Raw genomic sequence first — 21,151 nt, forward strand, 5'->3', positions numbered from 1 at the left:
GAGATTAGGACAATCCAGTCTAGAGGAGTTAAATGACTTGCTCCAGTTCTCATAGTTGATATATGTCAGAGATGGGGCACAAACTCAATTTGGTTTTTTTTTTTTTTAAATAATTAGAGAAAGAGATTGATTTTTTTTTTTTTTTTTTTTTTGCTGGCAAGGATTTATTTGCCCTGACATAACACCTGTTGCCAATCTTCCTCCCTCTTTTTTTTTTTCCTCCCCAAAGCCCCAGAACATAGTTGTATACTCTAGTTGTAGGTCCTTCTATTTCTTCTATGTGAGCCACCACCACAGCATGGCTACTGACAGACGAATGGTGTGGTTCTACGCCTGGGAACCCAACCCAGGCTGCCTAAGTGGAACACTCTGAACTTAAACCACTAGGCCACCAGAGCTGGTTCCAACTCAAGTCTTTTGTCTCTTGGTTTACATAACAATAAAAAGTCAAACTTCCCAAGATTGGTCAGCCTCCTCAAGGATGGGATGCTGTGTTTTCTTTATCTCAGGAGATTTCAGAAATGGTTGCCACTACTGCTTTCCCAAATTGTCAGTTACCTTGAAGTAACTCTATAGGGCAGTTTATTGCAAAGGGTATTCTATGGAACACTAATTCCAAAATACGTCAGTAGGCATTATTCAAAACAATATAAAAAAGTTGTCGAGAAAAATGCTGGGTTAAGCTATGTGAAACGTATTTCTTTACTGTAGCACTTATCACCACCTTAAATATAAATACAGTAGTCCTGCATTATTTGTGGTTTCGCTGTCTGTGGTTTCAGTTACCCATGGTCAACCATGGTCCAAAAATATTAAATGGAAAATTCTAGAAATAAATGATTTATAAATTTTAAATTGCGCACCATTCTAAGCATGGTGATGAAATCTCACACCGTCCCTCTCTGTCCCACTCAGGACGTGAATCATCCCTTTGTCCAGCGTACCCACGCTGTATATGCTACTCATCCATCAGTCACTTAGTAGCCACTTCTGTTATCAGATCGACTGTTGCTGTATCGCAGTGCTTGTTTTCAAGTAACTCTCAATTTACTTAATAACAGCCTCAAAGAGCAAGAGTAGTAATGCTGGCAATTCAGATATGCCAAAGAGAAGCCATAAAGTACTTCCTTTAAGTGAAAAGGTGAAAGTTCTTGACTTGATAAGGAAAGAAAAAATTATTACACTATATCATTATAATTGTTCTATTTTATTATTAGTTATTGTTGTTAATCTCTTACTGTGCCTAATTTATAAATTACATTTTATCGTAAGTATGTATGTATAGGAAAAAGCATAGTATATACAGGGTTTGGTACTATCTGCCATTTCAGGCATCCACAGGGGGTCTTGGAATGTACTCCCTGTGAATAAGAGGGAACTACTGTATGTGCATTGCTTATCTTCCGGTAGTGGGTAGAGTATGCAGAACTTCTGAAATATGCTTGACCACACGACTGTTTTTATTATTTTTCCCCTAAATAATGCTGAAGTTCCTAGCTGAGAGTCTGAATAGAAGCTATTGTGAGGGGGAGGTGGTTCTGATGCCTTCTGATTCAAAAAGGTATCTAGAAAGGTATCCTGTGGCTAGAAGTGTCTATGACCGGAAACTTCCCACAAACCAGAGTGCACTGCATCCAAGGGTTGTGCTACAAATCAGCTTGACTTTGGACATTTGTAGGCACTGTACCTGTTATCTTAAATGAGATGCAGTCTACGTTTTTCAGGATTTCAATTTATCAAGGTAATACAAACCATACGTTGCCAGCCTCATTAGGGAGTACTGCCTTATTAGGTGACATTAAAAAGACATATCTAGCTACAAAGACTGAGGACATCAATGCCATTTATTTAGATACCAAGTCAAAAGTGATGATTAAAGGAAAACAGTGATCTCCTGTCTGTTTAGAGCCATGCCATTATAATAAGTTAATTGGAAAGTGAAGCAAAGATTATATACATCATCCTTTACTGGATGTTGTGATGTTAAGACTGTGACGATCAAAAAGAAGCAAGCAGCCTGTGAATGGTATGAGTGGTTCTTATATGGCCATTTATTCTTTGATGAGGTGACTTCCTGAACCTTTGCCATGCTGTGCAGTGTGTTTCGTTGAGTCAATAAAATTACTTTGAATCCACATGCATAAGGATCTTTCTCTGTACATTTTTACCTAGTGGATGAGAGTGTGGGCTTTGGAATAAGGGGGACCTTAATTTACATATAAGCTCTGCCATCTGCTTTGAACAAGACAATCAAGTTTTCCGAGCCTCTGTTTTCTCATCTGTAAAAAGTGGGATAATAAAATCTACCTAAATAGGTCTATGTATGGCTAAATGGAATGAATATAAAGCTGTAGAACAGTATGGAGTACATAATCATCAGCAAATACATGGTGAGAAATAATTGTAATAACAATTATCACCTGCTTTTAAGGGTGATAGAAGGGAACTCAGAGTTCATTCAATCCAGAGCTTTCACAATTTGAATGAGGACATTGAATTGCTTAGTTCCAAACAGTTTCAAAGCATTTTTAAAAATTTATTTGGCAATATGTTGTAGACTCACAGACATTTGTCAAGCTCTGTGTTAGGCATTGGCAATTCGAAGCATATACATTCTCCATGAATGTATATAGACTACTTATTCATACCCAGATTCAACCGGAAAGAACTGATAGCAGCTGTCCCTTCAGTTCGGAGTGTACAGAAGGAGAACGACACACATGGTGCAGCCCATGATGTAATGGAGGTCTCAACAGTGTTAACCAAAGAACAGAAGAAACAACGAACTCTGCCATGAAAGCCACTTCACAGACTAGGTGGTGACTTATTGGGTCTTGAAGGAAGAGAAGGAGCAATGTGGACCACATCCTTGTAGGGTAGGCAGAGAGAATATCAACTCCATTTTACTAATGAGAAAACCAAAAACTTGAAAAAAATATATCAATTGTCCATAGTCCCGTAACAGATCAGGGGCAGAGTTGGGATTAACATTCAGGTCCTCTGAGTCATATTTAAGTTCCATTCTTTCTCCCATTCTCCCAAACATGTAATATCTAAGTTTGCAGAAAGAAATAAGTTCGGTAGTTTAGTTCCACTAGAGAGAAATTTTTACTTAATTTCTTCATTTTTCATGGAATGTTTTCTCTTACTTGATTTATGCCTTTATTTGCTCTATGTCATTTTACTTTGACTTTTCCCTTCTTAATCAAGTGATGCTCTTTCGAGAATATTTCATTCTCTCTTTGAATACAGCAATTTGTTTTCCCCCTTGGGGAGTTAATTTACATATATTCTAAAAATAAGCAAATAATGTAAACGCAGATGGGCTTCCAATGATACTTCACGGGGGTCTAATTTGAACTCTGTTTTATTTGGTTTTGCCTGATGCACAATGTTCTGACCTTAAGGCCATGTCTCATTGGGCTATTCTAATTGTAAAATGAACTCTGCATCTGATTTTCAGCTTATTGGAACTTCATGTTTACCGTGACTCTGGTTAAAGGCCCCGGCAGCAAACGGACCACAGCTGTTTTTGCAATTCAGCCTTATTAAAATTTAAAGTGTATCCATAAATACAGAAGTACCTGTTATAGATCAAAGTTTCTGAAAATTAAATATTCACAAATACAACTCATTTTACAAAACCGTAGACTCAAAATTACTGAAAGCCAAATAATCCTAAGTATTTAGTACCAAATAACCTTAGTTATTTCTGCAGTGAGTAGACTGTGTTAATGTTAAGCAACTTCTTTTGTAGCTTGAAGACATATTATTTTATTGAGGGAACTCAGCAAATATATCTCATTCATGGGAAACTGTTGCAATGTTAATGTCTATACGATGGTAAGGTACCACCTAATAGTATTTTATTTAATGCATCAGCAAGGATTCCACTTTGGGCTTGTTTACTTCACTGACTGATTTGATTCTGGCCCTTTGAAGAAGTTAATAAATTTGGGCTTATTTCTTTTTATGATTATTTACATAGGATAGCAAGCTTTAATTTCTCTAACCCTCTAGGAAGGTTCAGCCAACAAGTACAAAACTGTGTGCTGCTGTGGAACATTTAGATGGTCGCCTCCGCAAATAAGCAAGGAGGCCTTGTTCTCATTGACACTAAATAGATTATACTACATAATAAAGAGGAACAAAATCAATGCTGGAAAACGAAAACAAGAGATACAATTAGAATCACATTTTGATTTGTCTTGGAAACATTTTTTTTGGTGTTAAAGCTACTGGTCTATTAAATTGCATGGGGAAAAATAACAGAACTCATTACATGGAGTGTTCTCCTTTGCCACAGCTGGAGTCTAGGTTGCACACTTAGCTACGTGCAGTGGAGCAGGTTGAGGAAATACAGACTAGTGAGGAAATAACCCTTCCCATTAGGGGAGCTTCAACGGCCTCAGGGCCTTTTGGAGGATTAGTGGGCATATAAAGAAGAGGGCAGTTTCTGTTTGCCACCCATTGTCCAAAGTGGACAATAAGCACTAGAAAAAGATGGTTTCTGTTTCAGTATCCTTCCTTGATAGGAAGGAAAGAAAGAGAGAGTTAAAGAGAAAATCCATTAAAGACTAAAAACGGGGGGGATAGAACTACAATTTCCTTAGACACCATTGAGACGGGAAAGTCTGATCATTTCCTAACATCAAAGACTAAAAGGAACTTCAGAAATTCATTTAATGCTCCCCTACCTCTCAAAAATGATCTCAGAGGGGCCAGCCTTCTGGCTGAGTGGTTGGAGTTCCGCGTGCTCTGCTTCAGCGGCCCCGGTTCATGGATTTGGATCCCGGGTGCAGACCTGCTCCACCCATCAGCCATGCTGTGGAGGCATCCCATATACAAAATAGAGGAAGACTGGCACAGATGTTAGCTCAGGGCTAATCTTCCTCAAAGAAAAAAAAATGATCTCACAAACAACTCATAGGACTCGTCCTTTTAATTATGATCATTTAAACTCTTATGAACAGCAATGGTTACCCTGGTTTTCCTCATTTTGGAGAATGAGCCTGTTTGATGCACACTATGTGTTCCACTGGAAAAATGGGACCAAAGCTGTTAAAGAAGCAAATGTTAAGGCAATTATGTTATTTACTAGCATTACTAAGGAAATGATTATAATAGGTGTCATTAACTGAGCATTTACTATTTGCCAGGAGTGGTCTGAAGTGTTTCACTTATATTACATCATTTAATCCTTTAAGTCAGCGGCCTGCTTCAAATCAGTTTTTTTTTGATAATAGAACTCATCCTTGTTTTTTTGAATATCACATTGCCTTCCACACTGTTCATTTATGAGGAAAACCCCACCCCTTGGCTGGAGGGATGAACATATGACCCAAGGCTGGTTAATGAGAATCCTATGTCAATGATTAGTTTAGGAGTAAGCATGTGACTACAGACTGGCCAGTGTGACAGAATCCTGGGACTTTTCCTGAAACTATCCAATTTTGTGAAAAATCTTCTGGTCATATGTGGATCTATGACTAGCAAAGACTTTTTCTTCCTTTCTATCTCCCCATATGCCCTCTTCTGCCCTTCTTGTTTATACTAGTAGCTAGCTCATTCACCATTAAAATAATTATGGAGGAGTCATTTTTGTGGGTAAAAGAAATAAATTGAAGTTTTAATATACTTATTTTGAAAAGTTGCTGAACCCTGGGATATATAAGACTGTCAAAGAATTACTGAAGGATATAAGCAATTCTAGAATATTCAGAGTGAATGACTAGAGTTTAAGTGGTTATCATCAACATTTAATTTACAAAGGTGGATAAGCCATTCACCACTGATATTAAAGAGCCATTACCAAGAATGAACGTATGTGCACATTACGTCTAACTGGCTCCTCCACCTCTCTTTGGATAGCTTGTGGAAATCACTTCTAACTAAAAGAAGGTTAATTGTTTACCTCCAATAAACATTCATGATTAAATTTCTCCAATGAAATGACATGTAATATTTGGGGATTTAATGATGACAATGACTTTTAACGTCAGAACCAAATAATGAATCACATGTTTATTATGTATCAAATAGAAATGAGAAAACTTTTCCTAACCAATATAAAAAGAAAGTAAAAGAAAAAAATCATGTAGTGAACCACATATTTTCTATAAGGTCAAGCACGACAACAAAAACAAGCCCCTCTTTAATCAGTATCTCGTTTTAAAATTTGAGAATATGTGCACATACAGAGATAAGATTGCATCACAAAATTTCAGATTTTAACTCAGTATGAAAAAATGTTGTGGTCTAAAAATTATTTCAAACTCAAGATACCAAAATGAACAAAAATACTTTCACATTTATATTCCACCTCTCAACACTTGCGCAAATACACAGAACCCAAAATATCTTGCAATTATCTTAATTACTGTTACCTTTGAGTTATCTTACAAGGGTAATGAATTTGAAATTGTAATTCCTCATTAATGTCAGATAGATTTTACTGGATTTTAAAAACATTACTGCTTTGTTGGTAGATCTCATATTTTAAATATGTTTGACTTAATGAATAGAGCTGTTAAAATAACCAGTTTTCACCTCAAAGGATCACTTTCTGTATGGCCCTGATTGTGCAATGTTAATGATTAACAGATTCTTTTAAAGACAGATATATTTTGCCACAAGCATATGAATATATACTGGTATAAAGAATCAATATATTAAATATTGATCCAAGTGCAAAATGACTTTCATCAACTAAATGCTTTGTACTATTTGTGTGTTTGAAGTATTTCTCCAGATAGGCCAGATAGGATAACGAAATGTGCATTGGAAAGAGAATTTAAAAAATCAAATTTTTATCTAAGATCTGTAACTAGCTTGCTGTGTAAATTTTGGCATATTGCTTAACCTCACTGTACCTTACTATCTCCAAGTTGAGAATGTTTTTACTTGCATTATAGATCTCCCCACAATTAATAGGAGAACCGAATGGGATAATAAATCCAAAGGCAATGAAAATAACAAAATACTAAATTAACGAGTGACGCTTTTCATCATTTACTAACTAAACATTTAATGAGAGACTACTACATATAGGGATAATTCAGAAACAAACCTCAAATTTGACAATGGGAGAGATACATAAAATATATCAACTGCTATAAGAACAGTTTAGTTCAAATGCTATGGGGGTTCAGAGGAGCGGAAAGATGATTTGACTAGGAAAGAGAGATAAGAAGAAATGAACAAAGTGACACTATTTGAAATGGGTCTTGGGAAATACTAGGACTTGGAACTCAGATGGGAAGACATGTGGCAGGTGGGGGAGAAGGTCATGGGTTTGAAAGGATAGGATTATCTATCGCATGTTTTGACCACACGACATGTACTTCACCTCTTTAGTCAGCCAAGAGAATCACCTAAATCTTTTGAAAGATGAGGAAGAGGGGAAGGACTAGGAACAGAAATAGAAAAATCAAACACCATTTACTAAACAATTAATATAGCTAAGAAATTAAGTGTTTTTTACCTGAATTGATATAAGTATTATTGTTATTACATTTATTTATAGATTGAAAATTGAAAGTACACTGAGAATTACCTGACTCTGAAGCCATGCCTCTCCACTACATCCTACCCCCATTATACTCTTTCACAAGTAGATTGTGGTTTATTTTGTTTTCATAACTTAAAACATTTTTGCATTGATGCTTTTTGCTGCCAATTGACGAGTGCAGAAATGCAGTGCTTGCTCCTGAATGAGAAGTAGCAAGCTGACCAGAGTGGTCTTTCTCCAGTGGATTTAATCAGAAATCAGGGTTCAGAAATGAGCATTCATGTGCACCTGCTCAGCCCTCCAACCACCTACTCCTCAAGAGATTCAATAGTTAATTTAGCTGGAAAAGCACTCACACCTTGGAGGAGGATGGGCACATGACTCCCCTTAAGTGTGTCCCTAGAATCATAGGTATTTGGGGAGTCCTCCATCTGCCCTTCTCACACTCATTTCCACATCTGCCTGTGGTTTTTTAAATGACACGCTAGAGTGTATTCATTAAGAGCATGAGCTTTAATTCAGACAAATACAGAAGAACGTCATATTCTACTTACTAGTTGTGTGACCTGAAGCAACTAGCATAGAAAAAGATAAAAATACTAGAGAGTAGTTTGAAGCTTTCATAGATAAGAATATGTGAACTGCTTAGCCTTGAACCTGGCATGTAAGTACTCCAAAATGGCAACTATTTGTATTATATGGCTATTCGTGTTTTACATCCACATCGGTACCATCTCCTACAACATGCACCTAAAGCAACTGATTCGTATGTCAATGACATTCACTACAGTTTCATAGCTATTCAATAATCATTTACAGAGTACTCTATGTGTCAGGCATTGTTTTAGGTATGGAGAGGAGAAAGGATGTAAAGAGATGAGTGAGATAAAGACCCTACCCTTGAGAAGCTCACAGGACAATGAGGAGAAGACAAAACTCTAAAGAGATTATTGGAATATAAAATGGGTCAAGAAGGATGAGAACATGAGGAAAACTGGTGACTAACTCTGCCCAAGAAAATTAATGAAAGTTTCAAAGGGGAGTGACATTTCAGGTGAATCTAGATATCCAAGTAGAATTTCTCTAGCAGCTAACACAGAGGGAGAGGGATGCTCTAAGTACACAGAATAGTATACAGAGAATAAGCAGGGATGTGTAGCAAGCAAAGAATTTTAGGGAAACTAAAAGACATTAGGAATCGTTGGAGCAGCAGTCACATATAGGGAAGGGTAAGAAATGAGGTGATGGATATAGTTGAGCTCTGGATGGTGAGAGGCCTCTTGTGCCACAATATATAGACTGGGAAAAGCCAAAAAGTATTTTTAAGTTAATGTTGGCAACAGAGTGAAGGATGAGTTGGTTTGGGGAGACAGCAGCAAGGAAACCAGTAACAAGACCGGTATCAGAGTCTCTAGACAAAAGATGATGGGTGGATTGATCCAAGATGGTGGTGGTAAAAAAGAAGAGGTAACACTGAAATGGATTTGGGGGTAGAATCAATACAGGCTGGTGACTGGAAATGAGGCAAGAGAAAGAAGACAATGTTAAGATTTCTAGTCTTAGAAACTAGGCATATGATGAAGTAAAGGATGGAACCAAGAAATATAAGGAGGAGGAGTAATTATTTCGAGTTATGTTAGCCTTCTTCCCACCTTTCCCTGGACCCTAGCCCAAGATATATTAGTTAAATGGAACTGGACATTTTGTTATATATATAAATATATTTTGCTGAGGAAGATTTGCCCTGAACTAACATCTGTTGCCAATCTTCCTCTATTTTCTATATGAGCTGCCATCACAGCTTGGCCACTGATAGATGAGTGGTGTAGGTCCATGCCCGGGAACAAAACTCGGGCTGTCGAGGAGGAGTATGACAAAATGAACCACTAGGCCACCAGTCTTGGCCCAACATATTTCCCGAATGTAAATTATGCCTGTGTAACTCAAGCTAGTAGAGTTCTAAGTTATGTTAGAATTTAATTAATGTTCCACAATTAAATATGTGATAGCTCTTATTATTCCACTCTAGATTTAAATAGCCATCCAAGGGTACTGGCTTTAATTCATGTTTAGCAAGATTTGTATAACTTGTCATAAACAGATCTTGAATCCCTTCCTTGCTGATCCTCCAAATAACCCAGTAAGCTGGATAAGTAGACCCAAAGCCGCCAGTTTTAGGTGGTTTAAGAGATTCAGGTCTGCTGAGAAAACAGGCCGACATTCATTGCTGGGGTAGAGTCAGACTTTCTGACTGGAACAGCAAGGAATCCACAGATGTAGCATCACAGACATATGGAACATGAAGTAAATTACAGAAGATAATGCACTGAAATATACCCATATTGTGTAATGTCAGATGTGTACAAATCAGTAAGGAACTTCCAGGTTCACCAACTACCTCCACGATGACTTAATACCATGATGTTCATCAGCACAGGAAGCTGGCATTCCCTATTATAATTTTTAAAAGTCATATTAAGAAAATTCAATTACGGAAAATAAGCTTTTATTAATTATTTCCTATAAGCACTGTGACAGAAATAGCTAATTACCTATCCATATCTGTTCTTGTTTCTACTTTAAGAACAGAACCTTGATTTTATTACGACATGCCCAATTTTTTTCCATTCTCTAAGGGAACTAGGAGTGGCCAATGAAATATAAATGGAAGTCATTTTGTGAGGCATCTGGGGAAACTCTTTCAAGGGGGCTAGATTTATGTGGAAAGAGAGCCCTTTTGCCCTCCTCCCATTCCTCTTTCCTGCTTCTTGGAATGTATCATAAAAGGCTGGAGCTCAAGAATGGAAATAAACACAAATCCTTACAGAGCAAAAAGAGATGAGCTCAAGTCCTCCATGTCAGCCTGATTCAGCCTAATGCTGCCCTTAGTATACATGATAAAAATATACCGCTGATATATAGAAGCTAATGTTATTTGGATTTTCTGATGTGTGCAACCAAATCTAATTAATATGTAGTATATCCAGCCCTTTGCTTGGGGCTAGGGAAAGCAAAGATAAGGAAACTGCATAAATGCTATGGGAGACTACAAGACAGAGGACATAACTCTAAAAATAGTACTTTTTTATTCCCCCCAAATAATCTAATATAAACTGAAAAATGGATGAGGAAAGAAGTTACATTTGTAGTCATGATAATGCTGACTATCATGAGGAATGAGTGCTCTATGACATAAACTTGAGTGATCAGTCTATCGTAAAGCCCTGTATTTTCCTAGGTACCAGAGGGGAAGAAAGACATGATTCCTACTCCCAAACAGTTTATAAACTAGAAGGGGAGATGGATTAGTACTTGACAACAAATGACATATATTGTAGCCACAGCAAGTGCTGCTATGCAGCCTTCAAGTCAACAAATATTCTCCCATGGTGAGGTGCCCTGGAGAGAGAGACATGAGTGACAAACAATATTACAATACTTTAAAACCTAGGTTCCTAGGGGGAAGAGAGAGAGAGTTCAAGTGGTATTATAACGTGATAGACTTGTGTGAATTTAATAGCCATGGTTTCAACTTTTTACAAGTAACTTTGTTGTGGGTTGAATTATGTCCCCCCAAAATTCATATGTTGAAGTCATAACCCCCAGCATCTCAGAATGTGAACTTATTTGGAAATAAGGTCATTGCAGATGTAGTTAGTTAAGATGAGGTTATACCGGAGTAGCGTGGGCCTCTAATCCAGTATGACTGGTGTTTTCGTAAAAAGGGGAAATTTGGACACAGATACATACACAGGAAGAATGACATATGAAAATGAAGACAGAGATCTGGGTGATGCTTCTACATGCCTAGAAATGTCAGATTACAAGCAAACCAACAGAAGCTAAGGAAGAGGCATGGAACAGGTTTTTCTTCACAACCCTCAGAAGGAACTAAACCTGCCAACACCTTGATCTTAGACTTCTAGCCTCCAAAACTGTGAGATAATAAATTTCTGTTGTTTAAGCCACCCATTCCGTGCTATGTTGTCATGACACTCTTAGCAAACTAATACCAACTTCAATGGAATCTATGTTTGCCAAGACACATTTTTGAATCACATGCACTAAGAGACTGATGTTCTCAACAACTTGGCTAGTGAGTAAGCCCAGCTTTTACTGAATACTTCAACATAATGACACTTGAGAGAAAATGTGGGGGGGAAACTTTGCTTTTTGAAGAGGAATCCTCTTCAAAAATTGATTACAATGAGTGCTGGGACAGAACTGAATAGAAAGCATGAAAGTTTAAAAAATTGGTAGTATAGTATGAATTTGGGGATTAAAGAAGTTCTTAGGATACATTTTCAAAGACTGAGAAAGGGTTTCTGTACAAAGCAAAAAATGATAAATTTCAGTAAATGATGTAAGAACAAGCACTATAATGGGTTAAAGGAGGGAAAGAATCCATTGTGGGTCAGGAAAGGAGGTGGCATTTGAGAAGAATCCTGAAAGAAGTTCTACTAGAGTCCAGTCAGGAAAACAGAAACCACGGCTTGTGTTTCAGACAGAGGGGATTTAATACTGGGCATTGGTTACTCAGGTGCTGAGAGGCTAAAGAAGACCCTGAGATCTTCTACCCGATGCTAATGTAACCTTTAGAAAGTAGCTACCCTTCCCCAGAGCTAACAGAAAAAAAAAAAAAAAGAGAGAGAGAGACAGAGAGAGAGAATCTAGAAGGAGGTGCTCCCTGCAGTTGGTGGTCATATTTCGAGGAGAAGGAGGGTCATGACTCTGCAGGTACTGGATCACTGAGGGGGCCTGGTTGTTTTCTCAGACCACCCAGAGGAGCACAGCTGGGTGTTGGAGAGACTGGGGTGTAACTGTCTGGTACTCCTCTTGCCTGAGGTGGAGTGAAGTTTCCACAGAAGTTGCAGGCTGGAGCCACAGTTGTCTACCTCTAATGGAGACTGAGATCCTACCTGGAAGCCAGAAAAGAGTCCTTCTCCCAACCTGCCTCTTCCAGTTACCTGCCAATGTTTGCCACTGGCAAAACTGACCCAGAAATTGGCTGGCAATGGAGTTTGGGCAATGTAGTTTTTGGAATCTTAATCTCAGTGTCTCAGAAAAGAGTAGGGCTTGGAGCTAAGAGCCAATAGGTAAAAGAGTTAGAGATGTTAAGGTTTTGATTAAAAGAAATAGGGTAAAAGGGGGCATTTGAAGTGCCTGGGCATTGGCAAAGAATCTGGAACGTATGGGAAGGTCAGTCAATGATGGTGATTCCCTGATGTGTCAGGGATGGATCTAGGTGCTGGAGATATTTAAGATGAACAAAATAGAGGATAGTTATTTTTAGACTATATAATTTAACTTGAGCATCAAGTATGTATTAGAGAACAGTAGAAAATAGGACTAAAAAGGGAGAACAGAAGCCTAGAACTGTGTTGGGACAGCTCTGGATTCCAGTAAGAGAGAAGCACATATAACTCAACAAACCACAGTTAATCTTCAGTGGTTTTTGAAAATGGGTCTGCATATTTGTTAGCAGTATTAATTCAGAGTAAAATACATTTCCTTTTTCTAATAGCCAAATTTATTGTTTTATTGTTATTAACATCATCATCATCGTCATCACTATATATCATTTATCCAGAGCTTACTACGTGGGAGGAATTGAGCACTTTCCTAACATCACATCAAACCCTCCTGACAACACTATGGAGTAGGTATTATGACCCCTATTTTATATGGGAAGAACCTGAAGATCAGAGATGATAAATGATTTAGTCAAGGTTATGTTGATTGAGGGTGGCTGAAATTGGATTCAAATCTACGTCTGACTCCAAATCCCTTTCTCTGAAGCATTCTCTTTTCTACATCTCAGAAAAGTCATCCAGACTCACACATTCTTTCAAATATTCCAGTCAGCAAGGTCACTTCAACTCAAGTACCACCTGGCAGCTTGAGCCTTCTCTCCAAGTTCTTAGCTCAGCTCATTTATAATCCCCTCTGAGTATTACTTCCCCTCTTTCTCACATTTTAAGGTTTGTCACCGCCCTCTGAGATGACAGGCTGAATGATGGTGATGAGAATGTGGTAATATAAAGTACGTAAACAGGAGAGGCTTCCAGGAGAAGGCACGAAGAGGTTCACAGAGGACGCATCTGGGCGAGAGCAGCCCCAGCTGTTTTAGCATATGTGCAAATTACCGATGTGCACGGACGCTCATGCAGACCTGAGCACAGTCTTTTAGAAGAAAGGACAGTAAACAGAAATGCAGATGCATGGGCTGCAGTTGCTCTAATTCCTAAGCCTGAATACTTTGGCTCTTTACCTTACACACATAAACGCAGTAAACAAAACTCCACATAAATAAGCAGTATGTGCGCTGGTATTTTCCTGCGGAGATATTATGCAAGTGTTACGCTAAGCTGATCAGCAGAAGCACACATCCATTGGTTTCACTGCAGAATGTGGGAGGAGGAAGGTGGAGTTGAGCAGGCGGGTTAAATTAAAACTCATCTGGCTGGCAGAAGGGCCATTTATTGCCTAGAGTTGGAAGGTGCCCAGGGGCACAAGAGTTGTAACTGCACTGAAAGAAAATCCAGAGCTTGCGAACTCTGGGATGTTTAAGATTTGATAGGGAGTGTCCACACAAATGGAAAATGCTTGAGAAAAAGGGAAGCAATTGTAATAATCCTAATAACATCTGTTCAGCACTATTTTGAGTGTCTTTCTTATATTGACATCAGATTATCACATCAAATTTATAGGATATATATGGCGCATTATTTTATTGATGCAGAAATTGAATCTTTGAGAACTTCCTAAAATATAGATATTTTGGATAGATATATATATACACATCATATACACATACACGTTATAGATACAGAAAAATAAGATGTAGAAAGAGAATTTAAATCTAAAACTGCCTAAATTAGTAATTACTGTAAGAAACTACCATACCACACATCTTGATTGCCAGAGATTCTTCTAATTGAAATAGCCAGATTACTTATAAGCACATATTTGTACTTTAAAGCACCTCCATCTATTTCTACAAGAGCCTGCTACTTGTCAAAAATTCTGGAAAATATGTGTTTTGGCACTGAGATGTGTTATGATCAGTTTGAATCTCTTATTTTAACAAAATCTGATGCTTACTCTTTTTCTTTTTTTTTTTAGATACATCAGCAAACCTTGCTTTGTTCTGCCTGAAGAGTTCAAAGCAAATTTATCATGGCCTCTTTTATTTCTCCTGTAATGCATTCAAACTCTAGGACAAAAGAAATTTAAACCACAATCCCAGGGTATGTCATTTTTTAAATTTTATATAAGATATCATGTAGACAAGCAAATAAAAACCACAATAAAACAATTTGGTCAAAATGGGTCTTAATGTTTTAATACATGTATCCCAATTCATGCATTCACTTCATTTCTTATCATCTGCCTTTTAACTCCCCCCGCCCCATGCATATTTTATAAAACAACAGTATTGAAAAATGTACCGGTCCACCGAGATCTCTCATCCCTCTGTGCCTTCATGCATTCTGTTCCCTCAGTACTCTTCTCCATTTCCTAGTCAGGAAATCTTCCCTGACTTTTCCACCTGGGTTAGGCATCCATCTCATATGTTCCCAGAGCATTCTGAGCAAGTTGTTGTTATCAGCACTGTTTAGTTGTGGCAATAATAGCAGAGACGGTCAGTAGCAGTACCAGTGTTAGCAGTAGCAGTACTAGTAATAGCAACAGTAGTAGCAGGAATAGTGATATTAACACCTGAACTTACATTATCAGCAGCAACAGTAATTGCCATGAACTGAATGCCTCCTATGTGCCAGGCTCAGGACCAGGAGCTTTAAATATATTAATGCTAGTCCACTAATGTCCCATGGATTAGCACGAATTAATATCCCCATTTTACAACCAAGGGAAATTGAATTTCTTCTTTATCAGTGGCTATTTCCCACTTATCATTTCTTATTTTCTGTCTTAATGCTGTCCCTTTTTCTCCCTGAAATAGTTTAGCTATATATTTATATTTATTTTTTACCAAAGAATTATCTTTTGTATTTATCATAGTTCTATACTTTTTTCTGATTTCTAAGTCATTGATTTTTATTATTTTCTATTAAATTCCATCTTTCTCCTTAGGTTTATTTAGTTTCTTTTTTAACAGTATGAACCTAGATGCTTAATTCATTTAAGTTTTCATATTTTATTAATGCAAATATTTAAGCTTATGAATTTTCCTGCAAGCAATGCCTTAGTTGGGTCCCATACTACCTAAATCTATATTTCATCAATTCTGAGACACAAACTTTTTGGTCATTTCAATTTGTAACACTTCATAGAATCAAGAAATGCCTTCATCAGAGGGTGAACATATGCATCTAATTAGTACACTAAGCTCTATTTTGATCAGATTCCAATGGTTACCAGCCAAGCTGCAGTCCTGACATAGCTGCCACTCTCAGAGCCTGCACAGCCTTGGGCATGTTGCTCCTACTGGCATCACTCTAGTTGAGTTATGAGCATTACTGGTGCTGCAAGAGCTGCATTTAGTTGCTGTTTCCAATACTTGCACTTTGTCAATGCAAAATATTCTATGGACACTTTCTGAGAAGATCAAGAAAGCACTACCATCAAAACTTTCAAAATGGGTGTCAGTGGCTTGGAAGAAAACAGAGGTAATAATGGAGCACTCTCTTAAATAATACCGTGTCACTAATGCACTTGGTGGCACACTGGAAGGAAAATTCTAAAGAATAAAAAGAATTGAGTCATAGTGTATTAGCAAAAATTTTATTCTTAACAAACATAAGATAACTATGCAACCCACAACTGATACTGTCTTAGATTTGGTGAAAAGTTATATTAGGTGTCTTTAAAATTATGATTTGCTAGAAATTAACAATTTTGTTTTCATTTCCATTTTGATCTATTTATCCTTAAGAAAGGATTTTTAAATCTCCCAGTTATACTGGGTTTTTGCTTTCCAGTTTTGTTTTTAGTTTCCAGCTTTATTGTATGAAGACCAGAGAATGTTGTCTACATTATTTGTATATTTAAATAATCTGAGGGGTTTTTTGTGGCTCTCAAAATGGCCAGTTGTTCAATGTTTCATAGGCATTTTAAAAGAAGGTGGTTTCCCTGTTTTCAGGGAACAGAATCCTTATACACTTTTAGGAGACTCTTGGTAGCCTTTAATGTAAATGAGACTATAAATAAAATAGAATTCTGTAATCCTAGTAGAAGTTAACAAATTAGAGAAAGAAGGAACAAGATTTGGAGGAGACTGATTGTCTTTAATGTTGAAGGTGAACACTCGAATCAGGAATCTACGGCAGAACATGTACTTGAGGACCTAAACAAAATAAATGGAGAATAATAGGAAATAACACTAGATTTGAGGATGGACTCAGAGAGAAGTGTCTCTAAAATGGAGTGCAGGCGTATGTCCAGTCTATCCACTCTCTTCTTCCTGGGTTTGCCTTACTTCAGCATTTCCAGTATTTCTGCCTTAATATTTTGCTGTTTCTGAAAACCTGAGAATTATCCCTACTCTTATAAACTCAACAACTTTCTTTGAATCTATTTTATATAAATTCATTCTTCACATAGTGTTGCTTTAAGTAACAATATCCATGAACTAATGGAATGACACAATATATGTATGCCATTAAATAAGACTATTAAAAAATGTTTGGCTACATATCTTCTAGAATACTCTAATTTATCACTTATGCACAGCACTTTGATAAACACTGCATAGTCAGTAAACACTTTATACTTAGTCTGGCACCTGTGTATTGCCCACAAGCTGACTGTATGGAGGTGAGTCATGGAGGCGATAGTTTGGTGGCCATGGGGCTTGAAGTAGGAGTCACCTGAGAAAAGTAGAAATAAGTATATGAGAGGCTAGGGATATAACACTTGTTGAATCAGGAGTCCAAGATGATTTGCAAGTCTCAAGATAAGAAAGTTTAGGGCAAAAGTCACTTATTCTGTTTTGAATTAAAGTGACTACTTTCTACATTAGGGATCAAATTTGCAAGATCCTAACAAGAAAAATATTTCTCCCTATAGTGTCTTATACCTAAGGAACAACAATCTGGCTATTGAAAGAGAATAATTTCCAATATCTTGCTTCCTTTTATTGTTTTCTGTAGCTTACTTGTTAGTAGTCATTCAGGTGTAAGTTTTCCATTATGTACACAATTTAATTGTCACCTCTGCAAGGGACTACGTACAAACAATCTCTAGACTTATTGTCCTATATCGATACTCACTGTCAAATATTTAAAGCACATTTTACAGTACGATCTTCATGTCATAGTTTATAACAACCCAAATTTATTTCATTAGTTAATTAGAGAATAGATACATGTGGCTTTGATAGTATGAAAGGTATCACAAATTATATAATTTTAAAAGAAAAAAATAAATACTAGCTGCCAATTATTGAGCACTTCGTCTGTGCCAGGAAAAATGTAAAATGAATATGAATATTCAGTTTGTCAATGAAAATATCAAACTTAGATAGGTTAATTAATATACTCAGTGTCACATAACTAGTAAACAGCAGAGCTGGGGTTGCAAATCAGGGCTGTTGGCTGCAAAGCCCGTGCTGCTGCTAGTCCTCAAGATGAAATGATCTGATAGACCGGATTCTTGTGTTTAAATGTTGAAATAAGTTCTGCAAAACAGTTTGTTGGGCTCGTGCCTACTTTGGAAGTTTGTAGTGAAGATTCAATGAAGTAATGTGAGCGAACACACCTATGAGCCCCACTTGGTTCCATGTACTTGAGTTTCTTTCATTCCTCAGAGTGAGTACCTGGCACGGGCAAGCTCTTCACCATCCCTGCCCCTTCTTCCTTCTGTGCATGGAGCTGCAGGACATTTACTAGGCGTCACGGAGTGGCCACATTACTGAATTCTGGTCAAGGGAATGTGCATGTGCCACTTTCAGACAGGCTCATAAAAATCTCCTGCACGTGATCTTCCAAAGCAGATGACCCCTAGAATGGCCTTGACATTCACTTATCGAAGATGGTGGAGCCACAAGATTGAAGGAGCTTGGATCCCTGAGCCACCACTTGGAGGAGAGCTATTTAATTGCATATATTTTGGTCAAGACAAGTGAGAAAATAAACTTCTATTAGGTTAAACCACTGAAATTTTTGAGTTTCTCTCTTACAGGAACTGGCCTATTGTGTTAGGTTATGGATGTCCTCTGGCTGAAAATAATCCAAAATCCTCAAAATTTTGGAGACCAAAGTGGAAACATTAGACCTGACTTGCACATTGACTAAAAACCTAAGTTCTAAAATTGCTTAATGCACTCAGATTTATGTGAAATGCTGTTTCTGGAAATACATCTTAGAGGTGAATTATAAGTCCCTGATTAGTAAGTTATCAAAATTCTAAAATTTCTAGAAGACTTCAAAGTTATTTATTAAATTTGATTATCGATTTTATCAAATTATTACCTTCCTTAATAATACATTTTTGTCTAGCCCTTGAATTCATAACATTTGAAATGCTATGATTATAATTATCTTACATTAATATGCTAATTTCTTCAGAGATTATACTAAATTGAAACACTTAAAGTTTTAACCACTGTAGACTTAATTATGTTAATTAAAATACTACTGTATTTTATTTTTACTTTACGATTACTCCATTATAATTTAATGGTTTTGATAATAGCAATAGAATTTATTATTTATTGAGCACATTTTTTTTGGTAAAACATTAGTTTTATGGTTAACTTGATTAAAAAATCAATCAGCTGCACATCCACTGAGGTTTTGCCTACTTCTTCTTTAGTTTCATAAATTCTACCCTATAAACTAATGCCCACTTATCCTTCTAGTCATAACCTGCATTACACACTACGAAACCTCTTTAGCTAAAAGAAGTTTGCTTGTTTTGCCTTGAATCTGCTTTGCTGGATGCTACCCTGGGACTTCAGTCCAAGCAGTTTGCCATGTCTGGAAAACCCTTGACTCTAACAAGAAGAGTAATAGCCATCTCTCTCAAATGTCAATTTCTGAAGCTTGTGCAGATTTCAAGACCTTCGTGATCTGGTCTTGCTTAACTCCTCGGCCTCCTATTACTTTTAGAATTGCAATTCCGTAAATGCACTCTATGCTCTCGTGTCTCTATACGTTTGTACCCGGGTTCTTCCTCTGCCACGGCTGCCATTTCTTGCCTTGACCACCTATTTGGCTCCTTTCCATCTTTAGAAACTGTTCAGAAGATACCTTCCATGGAATAATTTATTACTTTTCTTGATATTACCCTTTTTGCCGGTACCTGCTCCTATCATCGTATGTTGCATACTGCATATCACCATTTAGTAGCACCCACTCAATGCCCAACACTAAACTAAATCTTTATGCATATTCTTGAGAATTTTTCCAGGAAACACCCAAGTTTAACACTGTTATCACATTTTAAAGGCAAGAAAATTAACCTATTTGTTCACACTAGCTAATGGATAGCTTCTTAGAGTTCATACTGGCTAAACATGAATTCTGCTGGATTCTCCCCAAGGTCTGTCTGCTTCTAAAGTTCAGAATCTTTATATACTCAGGTAAACAAACAAACAAATATTTGCTTGTTTCCATATATATAAAACTGAGAGAGGGAGTCAAGGAGGGAGAAAGAGAAAAAGAGAGAAGGAGAGAAGGAAGGTAAGAGATTGAGAAGAAAGTATTTAAATGCAGCAGATTCTTCAACCCACTATTCTAAATAGGTGAATGACCAAGAGTGAGAGAGCATGAGAAAGGGAGTTGACTCTGCTCCTCTCCCATGTCATCTCAACTTCTGAGACATCACAGATCATGAGCATCTTCCAGTACAATTCTAGATTTTAATCATTTTTTTTTTTTAACCTCTTGGCACCCAAGGAAAAGCCAATGACTTCATCTTTGCTCAACCAAAGAAATGGCGATCTTTCTCCAGCATGGAGGTGATACATCCTAAGCTGGAATAATTCGGAGGCAGTCCCTCTATCTGTAACGTTCCACCTTCTTAAAGTGTGTTTACCTTGCACATTGACTTGAGAGTCTGACTGTTTTGCATACTGCAGGTGCTCAATAAATATCTGTAGAATGGCTGACTGAGTCAATAAATAAATGCTACTACCCATCAACATTTGTTTCTGCTCATAGAAGCCTACATTTTTTAGTGTTTCTTCCTTCTCCAACTTAAACAGTCCTCCATCAAAGATTCTAACAGATCAACTGATTTAAGGCTGTTTCATATAAAGTATCTTTCATGAGGTGGAAACCCATGAAGCATGAAAATCCAGTGCTCTGCTTTGTTGCTTATGATGGCTTCCCTAGACATACCGTAAACCAAGGTCACATCAGCACCAAGACAGAACACAGTGTCCTGTATTTTCTAATAAAGCAGAACACAGTTAAAGTCACAGTGCTGTCTGAGCATAACACAAGTACATGATATGCCCACAAGTGTGTCCAAAAGAAAGAAAACTACATTGGAGAAAAGTTGACACCTTAAATTTCTTTCATGCAAGAAAAACATATTATTTGCATTCTTTACATGCCTTGTTCCTATTCAGATTCCTTTTTGCCGTGTTAAATATTGATTTAATCTTATTTATATCTTATTTATAAATTTCTTGATCTGCAGCCCATTAATTTATTTTAATTGAATTATATA

This window comes from Ceratotherium simum, chromosome 8 (genome assembly GCF_057802395.1).
Source record: "Ceratotherium simum simum isolate JZ-2026a chromosome 8, ASM5780239v1, whole genome shotgun sequence".
Taxonomy (NCBI): Eukaryota; Metazoa; Chordata; class Mammalia; order Perissodactyla; family Rhinocerotidae; genus Ceratotherium; species Ceratotherium simum.